Source organism: Bison bison, unplaced genomic scaffold, assembly GCF_000754665.1.
Source record: "Bison bison bison isolate TAMUID 2011002044 unplaced genomic scaffold, Bison_UMD1.0 scf7180017864377, whole genome shotgun sequence".
NCBI lineage: Eukaryota > Metazoa > Chordata > Mammalia > Artiodactyla > Bovidae > Bison > Bison bison.
This window is the reverse complement of record NW_011494949.1, coordinates 1,332,588-1,341,695: the sequence shown is the minus strand read 5'-3', so window position 1 is coordinate 1,341,695 and position 9,108 is coordinate 1,332,588. Positions and strand designations below refer to the sequence as shown.

At 48.2% G+C, this 9,108-nt stretch overlaps 1 pseudogene; it reads right to left on the bottom strand.

The window, feature by feature from the left end:
• Positions 1–2,439, bottom strand: part of LOC105001022 — a 5,583-nt pseudogene extending 3,144 nt beyond the window's left edge.
• Positions 2,440–9,108: the final 6,669 nt, after the last annotated feature.

The window sequence follows — 9,108 nt, the reverse complement described above, 5'->3', positions numbered from 1 at the left end:
CATCAATTCTTCGGTGCTCAGCCTTCTTCACAGTCCAACTCTCACATCCATACATGACCACTGGAAAAATCATAGCCTTGACTAGATGGACCTTTGTTGGCAAAGTAATATCTCTGCTTTTGAATATGCTATCTAGGTTGGTCATAACTTTTCTTCTTTTAATTTCATGGCTGCAGTCACCATCTGCAGTGATTTTAGAGCCCCAAAAAATAAAGTCTGATGCTGTTTCCACTGTTTCCCCATTTATTTCCCATGAAGTGATGGGACCAGATGCCATGATCTTCGTTTTCTGAATGTTGAGCTTTAAGGCAACTTTTCACTTTCCTCTTTCACTTTCATCAAGAGGCTTTTGAGTTCCTCTTCACTTTCTGCCATAAGGGTGGTGTCATCTGCATATCTGAGGTTATTGATATTTTTCCCGGCAATTTTGATTCCAGCTTGTGCTTCTTCCAGGCCAGCGTTTCTCATGATGTACTCTGCATAGAAGTTAAATAAGCAGGGTGGCAATATACAGCCGTGACGTACTCCTTTTCCTATTTGGAACCAGTCTGTTGTTTAGAGCAGAATAAAGTCAAGACTTGGACCCCAGTCTTCTTTGATTGGAGTACAGTTAATTTACAGCACGGTGTTAGTTTCTGAGGTACAGCAGAGTGGTTCAGTATTATATTTACTCTTTTTCTGATTGTTCTTCAACATGGTTTCACCACAAGGAGGGCTGGCAGGTTGGTTCCCCAGCCTCCCGTCTGTTCCCAGGATTCAGTGGGGTCAGCCTCACTCCCAGGTGTGTGAAATCATTTGTCCTGCTTATCAGGGACCATCGTCATAAAGACCAGAGTTACACTGAGAGGCAAATTGTTCTTGTTATTCAGTCACTAAGCCCTGTCTGACTCTTTGTGACCCCATGGACTAGAGCACGAGGGTTCCCTGTCTCTCACAATCTCCTGGAGTCTGTTCAAACTCATGTCCATTGAGTCGGTGATGCCATACAACCATTTCATCCTGTCATCCCCTTCTCTTCCTGCCTTCAATCTTTCCCAGCATCAGGGTCTTTTCCAATTACTGAGCTCTTTGCATCAGGTGGCCAAAGTATTGCAGTTTCAGCTTCAGCATCATTCCTTCCAATGAATATTCAGGGTTGATTTCCTTTAGAATTGACTGGCTTGATCTTGCTGTCCAAGGGACTCTCAAGAGGCTTCTCCAGCACCACAGTTAGAAAGCATCAGTTCTTCAGTGCTCAGCCTTCTTTGTGGTCCAAACTCTCACATCCATACATGACTACTGGAAAAACCGTAACTTTGACTAGACAAACCTTTGTTGGCAAAATTATGTCTCTGTTTTTCAATATGCTGTCTAGGTTTGTCATAGGTTTTCTTCCAAGGAGCAAGTATCTTTTAGTTTCATGGCTGCAGTCACCATCCGCAGTGATTTTGGAGCCCCAAAAAATAAAGTCTAGAGGCAAGTAGTGATCTGAAAACAGAATAAATTAAAAGAGAGGGAACGACTTGCCAAGCTATAACAGCAAGGGTACTTCCACCAGGAATAAAGCTGGAAAGTTTACCCAACACCTGCCTGTTGCTGAGATTTGAAAACCTCTGCATGGGTGCCCTGCCCTCTTGTTAGTATTTTGCGGTTTCATTTGCAAATGTGCTGTCAGCCTCCAGGAAACAGGGCAGGTTCAGAGCTTTCTGTGCTGTGAGGAGCGCCTTCCACCAGGCCCTTCTGAGGGCCGCGGGGTGGTCAGCCCCCTGAAGTCGGTTGGAAGGACCCTGAGCAGAGCCCCAGGGCAGGAGTAGGGGAGCGGCCGGCAAACAGCATGAGGGGGGTGGGCTGAACGGTGTGCTGAGTGGCCAGAGGTTTGACCCGTGGGCAGAGGGCCAAGGCTGGGCCGTGGACAGGCTGGCAGCCTTTGCACCCTCTGTGGTGGGAGCTCAGCAGCTAGGGCTCAGAGCAGGGACTCAGATGGAGACCTCCTGCCCGGAGCTGCCGTCTGTTTCTCCTGCTGCGCTGGCCCCGGTGAGCCCGGTTCCACCTGCAAGGACAGCGCGACCAGCCCGGAAGCAGAGGCGCCGGCAGCACGCGCAGCGGTGGACACAGGACGCCACTCGAGCCGCAGGGGCTCACACACGCTCTGCAGGCCCCCTGGGGTCCCGGTGATCCGGTTCAGAGCCAACGCTCTTCAGGGGCCCGCAGAGGCACGGCCCACACTTTCTGCGACGTTTGCTTGTACAAGTCACACGAAGAACGAGAGTCCGCTTCCCAATATCTCTATTTCCTGAGGACATTTTAAAATTAAACGTTTCACCTTCAAAGTTAAAAAAAAAAACAAACCAAAACAAGGCTGTTTGTCACCATAATGACACACACTCCGTTGGCAGGGGAGGCTGAAGGCCGCCCCTGGATGCCGTCCGGGCCCTGCTCCGTGACCCAGTGCTGTCCCATAGAGCCTCCCCCGTGTCCTGGCCTGTCCTGGCCTGTCCCGCATCCCGGGCTCTGGCCTCAGGAGCCACCCTGAGGGTGTGAAGAGACGCTGGTAACGGGGAATGGCCTTCTGGGTCTGTCACCACATAAATGCTTAAAACAGCACTTCCCGCCGTCATTGCTAAGACAGTGTGTGCGTGCGCTTTTTCACTCATTCCAACTCCTGGGGACCCCATGCACAGCATCCCACCGACTCCTCTGTCCATGAAATTCTCCAGGCAAGAAGACTGAAGTGGGCTGCCATTTCCTGCTCTAGGGGATCTTCCCAACCGAAGGATTGAACCCAAGTCTCCTGAACCTAGGGACTGAACCCAAGAATTGCAGATGGATTCTCTACTACCTGAGCCACCAGGAAAATCCCAACTAAGACACGAATTTTTACCAAATTTGTGTTAACACCCCTCATTCTGAACCATGTTTTTTGTTTGTGGGTTCCCTATATCATCACTTGAAAACAAGAACAGTGTCTTTTTGGCAGGATAATAGTGAAATTCAGATTAATAACTCAAAAATCAGATTTTGAGAGCTCGTTGTGAACTCTCTGATACTAATAAGTGTCCATGATATTTATTTTCTTGGGAACATGAACCACACAAAAGAGTTTTCTTTGTGCTAATACAAGCAGAAATCCACATTTAAAAACAGAAAAGCTATGGGTCCTGGTTCTTGGCCGCAGGAGGTGATCCAAGAGGGTGCTTATCTCCTGAGAGGCCGAGGTCTCCTCAGGGCAGGGCTGAATAGTCTTCACAGTAAGTCATTGACAAGGCATTGCAAATGCTGAGCAAGGCACGTTTCAGGGCTTCAGCTGATGTTTTATAGAAAATGACCTCTCCTGGGGGGACACAGCAGCTTGTGAGGGTCTGACTGGCTGCAGTGAAGGCAGCCTGACCTCAGCGTCTGCCTGCACACCCAGGGGTGGAGTGGGCAGAGGCCAAGCGGGACTGCCGCAGGCCACACCGGACTCTTAAAGGTTTTCTTTCCACAGTTAGAAACTGACATTCACACTCCTAGGCTCCTTCCAGAAAACCAAGCCTTCAAACACGCGACATTGGGTCATGAACAAAGACTCAGAGCATTTGTGCTTTGTAAAACCAACCTGGCGTGGCACTTAGAGTGTTAAAAGAAGTGGGAGGTTTTAATTAGATTTCTGTATTTCCAACCCCAGCATGCAATATAGGCATTATGAGTAGAGAGATGAGTAATCATTTCGACATTAAGTTTGGCGTGGAAAGAATAGATTCAATCACTTCCTCCATCAGACATCTTCAGAGTTCAAACCACACTCAGAGTGGCCAGGAGATGTTATCCTGCATCCCGGCAGAAAACCTGAAATGGTGGGCAGGAAATTGGACTGTTCCTACACAGGAAATAACAGCACTCTGTCAAAATCTACAGGAGAAACACGTGTTCAAATTTGCTGTCAGGGCCTCGCATATCTGATCGGAGAGCGAGAGGGGACAAAATTACAGGAGTCGTGTAATCTCTGCCCAGGACAGCGTCCGTGGCTCCCGGGGTCAGCAGGAAGTGAGCAGTGACTCAAGGCTCTGGCTGAATGCAGCGTTTTTTGCCAATAAACATATATATGTCCAATAAAATGGGCATGTATACATTATGCGTAGTCGCTCAGACGTGTCCGACTTTTGCAACCCCATGGACTGCAGCACGCCAGGCTCCTCTGTCCATGGAATTTCCCAGGAGAGAATACTGGAGTTGGTTGCCACTTCCTACTCCAGGGGATCTTCCCAGCCCCAGAGACCGAACTCCCACCTCTTGTGTCTCCTGCAATGGCAGGCTGATTGTTTATCACCAGCGCCATCTGGGAGGCCCGCATGAATACGCTACACGTGTGTTAAAATTCCACGTTGATTCTGAATAACAAGATTTCTCATGGACCCTATGTTGTCAACATTTTTTTTACCCGAGAAGTAACAAAGATGTGCACTTTATGTAAAATCTCCAGGTCAGTACTTGGCTTATTTAAAAAAAAAAAACAAAAAACTTATTTTAAGGAGGGTTGTAGAATTACAGAAAAATTGCAAAAAGTTTCCATCTACCGTGATCTGCTTCCATGGATCATCCACATCCAGTTCAGTAAGGTGCATCTGTAACAATTAACGAACCAACTCCAGAACATTGTATCACTCGAAGTCCATACTTTACAAAGACTCCCTGATTTTGTGCCTGTTTGTCCCAGATCCCACTGGATACCACGTCATGTTGTTGCTCAGTAGCTAAGTCACGTCCAACCCTTTGTGACCCCGTGGACTGCAGCACGCCTGGCTCCCCTGTCCTTCACCATCTCCCGGAGCTTGCTCAAGCTCACGTCCACTGAGTTGGTGATGCCATGCAACCATCGCACCCTCTGTTGCCCACTTCTCCTCTTGCCTTCAGCCTTTCCCAGCATCAGGGTCTTTCAAACGAGTCAGCTCTTTGCATCAGGTGGCCAAAGTATTGGAGCTTCAGCATCAGTCCTTCCAATGAATATTCAGCATTGACTTCCACATCATATCCGGCATCAACAAACCCAAGGTCCTCTAGTTTGTCTGCTATGCTTTCTTCTAGAGCTTTTTAAACTATTGCATTTTATGTTTAGCTCCACGATGAGCTTCGAATTAATGTCTGTGAAGGATGTAAGGTGTCCCGGCTCATTCTGTTTGCAGGTGAATGCCCAGCTGTTGCATCTTTCAGTTAACCGTCTCACCCCTTCTCCAGGAGTGAGTTGGAGGCATCTGTGTGGATCTCTGCCTGGGCTCCCTTTCTGCTCCCCTGATCTATGTGTCTGTGCTCCCATCACACCGGGACTGGGTTGCTGCAGCTTCACAGTGAATCTTGAGGTCGGGCTGCGGAAGTGCTCCAACTTTACTATCCTTCCCCATCATGGTGTCAGCTTTTCCTGGTCTTTGCTCCTCAATGTACACTTTAGAATCAGTTTGCCAAAACCTGCGAACTGTGTTCCTGGGATTTTGGTTGAGATTGTGTTGAATCTGTAAGTCACCTGGGAAAGAATCAACAGGTTAACAATACTGAGTCTTTCCACTCATGAGCATGGAATTCTCCATTGTATTTAGAATTCTTTGATTTCTTTAATCATTTTTGTAGGTTTATATGAGTAGATGGTACACACATATTGCCAGATTTAGATTTATACTTAATTATTTTAGTTTTATGGATGATTAAAAGAAAGCTGTGGAAATTCTATATTAGTATATATTTAAACCTCCAAGATATGCTATGCTATGCTAAGTCACTTCAGTCATGTCCGACTCTGTGCGACCCCATAGACAGCAGCCCACCAGGCTCCCTCGTCCCTGGGATTCTCCAGGCAAGAACACTGGAGGGGGTTTCCATTTCCTTTTCCAATGCATGAAAGTGAAAAGTGAAAGTGAAGTCGTCGCTCAGTCGTGTCCGACTCTTAGCGACCCCATGGATTACAGCCTAACAGGCTCCTCCGTCCATGGGATTTTCCAAGCAAGAGTACTGGAGTGGGGTGCCATTGCCTTCTCCGAAACCTCCAAGATATTTAAAGCAAATAGAGACAGAACTATATGAGAAATAAACCTTATTTGTTATGAAACATGCTGCTCAAGTATAGTGTTGAATAGTGGCCTTTTGTAAACAGATTTGTATAAATTAGATATTCATATGGTTAAATATGGAAATGGAAACCCCCATCAGAATGCTTGCCTGGGAAATCCTATGGACAGGGGAATCTGGAGGACTACAGTCATGGGGTCACAAAAGAGTTGGACCCAACTTAGTGGCTGAACAACAACAAATATAAACTAATTAATTAATTAACAAACATTGATCCCAATCTTATACACAAAAATCTATTCCAAATTATAGCCAGTCTCTTGGAATAACCCATAATGGAAAAGAATATTAAAAAAAGAATGAATGTAGGATATAACTGGGCCACTTTGCTATATAGCAGAGATTGGTACCACATTCTCAATCAACTATATCTCAATAGAAACAATCTACTCCAGATGGATCAAGAGCCTACATATAAAAGGTAAGACAGTAAAAGTTCTAGAAAATGACATACATGAGAGTCAGTGGGGATTTGGACCATCTCTAGTTTCGGTGATCACCAGGAAGCTTCGTTTGGGAGGTAGGATGATGTCTCCTCCATCCCAAGATGTCTTGGACCTCCTGCCTGGAGCCCGTGAGTGTCCAGGTTTCCTGGGGAAGGGAACCAAGGCAGCAGATTCACTCAGGGTGGTTAATGACCGACCTTGAGATGGGGGGATGACCCTGGCTCAGCCAGTGGGCTCAGATTGCACTGGGCCCAGTGTAATCGCAGGGATCCTTGTGAGTGGAAGGGGGGGGGGAAGAAACAATTCAGAGGAGAGAGACTAAGGAAAAAAGGCGTGGCCCTGAAGATGCAATAAGGAGCCAAAGCCAAGCCACGTGGGCAGCTCCAAGAAGGACAAGGCAGGAGGACAGGTTCTCCCTAGAGCCTCCAGGAGGAGGGCGGTCCTGCAGAGACCTGCACTGGATTTCTTGTCCCCAGAACCACAGGATCAGAAATCTGCATTGCTAAGCCAGGATTGTGGGGTCCTTTGTTGCAGCAACTATAGAAAATCACTACCTTCTGTAAATATTTGCATGAAGAATATGTGCCTTCATCTCAGGTGTTTCTCGCAACAGGAACGGGAGGAAGACATGGAAAGGTCCATTCCTAGGCTCGGATGGAGGCACATGGCCTCAGGGACATATTTTTACCAAAGAATCAATCTTAAGAATAACTACATTCTCCAGCCAAAGGCTGTCTCCTGGGAGCTGAACCAAACTGAGCATTGTTCACTGGCTTAAGCCAGCTTGCTGTTGGGTGGCCAATGGCTAAAGCTGATGGACAGGCTCAACCATAGCCCCAGGCAGAACTTTGTGAAGAAAGTGGGGGGTGGGTGGACACAGAGGTCAATCTGCACCTACCCCCTCCTCAGGTGAGGGGTCCCTGGCCCCAGGGCTTACCTACCCCCACAGGAAGCTCACTTTGTGCTGGAGAGCATCTTAATTTCTTGGTAAGCATGTCACTGGATGCTCTGCTGTTACTTTTCATTTGCTTTGCAACCCCATGAACTGCAGCCTGCCAGGCTCCCCTGTCCTTCACCATCTCCTGAAGTTTGCTCAAACTCATGTTCATTGAGTCGGTGATGCCATCAAACCACCTCATCCTCTATTTCCCCCTTCTCCTCCTGCCCTCAATCTTTCACAGCATCAGGTCTTTTCCAATGAGTTGCTCATCGCAGCATCGCAGGTGGTCAAAGTATTGGAGCTTCAGCTTCAGCATCAGTCCTTCCAGTGAATATTCAGGCTTATTTTCCTTTAGGATGGACTGGCTTGATCTCCTTGCTGTCCAAGGGACTCTCAAGAGTCTTCTCCAGCACCACAATTTGAAAGGACCAGTTCTTCGGTGCTCAGCCTTCTTTACTGTCCAACTTCCACAGTGATGCTATAGACCTTGTATGCAAAGGGAGGAAAGGAGAGCGTGGAGAGAGAGGGCTGTTGATGTCCCAACAGCAGAGAAGGAAGCAGACCTGGGGACCAGATGGGAGGGGCAGTGTTTGCTATTTCTTCTTCTCCTTCAATATTTTGCCTCTGGAAGACAGTCGCCCCTGAGGATGCTGTATTTAGAAAAGCAGTTGGAGTGAGAAGGCTTACCTTTCACATCCTGCAGCGTGTTGATGGAATGGAGCCTCCTGTGTGCAGCTCTGAGGCACAATTATGTGTAAGCAGGACCCCCTCCGAGAGCTGGAGATGGAGCGGGCCCCACTTGTGTCGTATTTAACATAATTATTCAACAGCTCATCCTCTGCTCCCCCATCTGTCCTTGCCTCTCCACACGTGAAACAGGGAATTGGACACGTACACGGGCTGCATTTTGTGAGCCGTGTGCGGCTCTGCACCTTGTTATCCGAGCGAGTCTGTTGGATTGCAGGCCGTTTCCTGAAACATGAACATATAACTCAAGGGCCCCTTCATTTCTCTCTTTGCACAAGGGTCCTGGTTTCAGAGTGCTTGCCTATGAGCCATTCCACGGCCTAACCCTGTGTGCTGAGCCTGGCAAAGAGAAATAACTCCATTCTGCGGAGGCAAAACATGATAAGATTCAGGCAATCCTGACAGTGATCCCACAGCACCAAAACTGGCCTAGCAGGGGTAGCGGGTGGTTTCCAGGGTGCCTGGGTTCTGCCCGTGGGCCTCTCGGGATGCCCAGGGAACTGGCTCTGCTGCTCCTTGCCCCCCTACTCCAGCTCCTCTTCAGCTGCAGGCCAGCCCTAGGCAAGGCCGCACCGATGCCCAAGAACTTTGGGAGAGTCGTGATGGGGGTCCAGGCACCTCCTTGCTACCCGGACCCTGGCTGCCCAGAGTGCGGTCCCTGGATGCGGGGATAGTCACAGCACCCGAGGACTTGCTAGAACTGCAGAACCCTGTCTGCCCCAAGCTGGAATCAACACTGGCTGGAGAGACATCAACAACCTCAGATACCCGATGATACCACTCTAATGGCAGAAACTGAAGAGGAACTAAAGAGCCTCTTGATGAAGGTGAAAGAGGAGAGTGAAAAAGCTGGCTTAAAACTCAGCCCTCAAAAAACTAAGGTCATGGCATCTGGTCCCATCC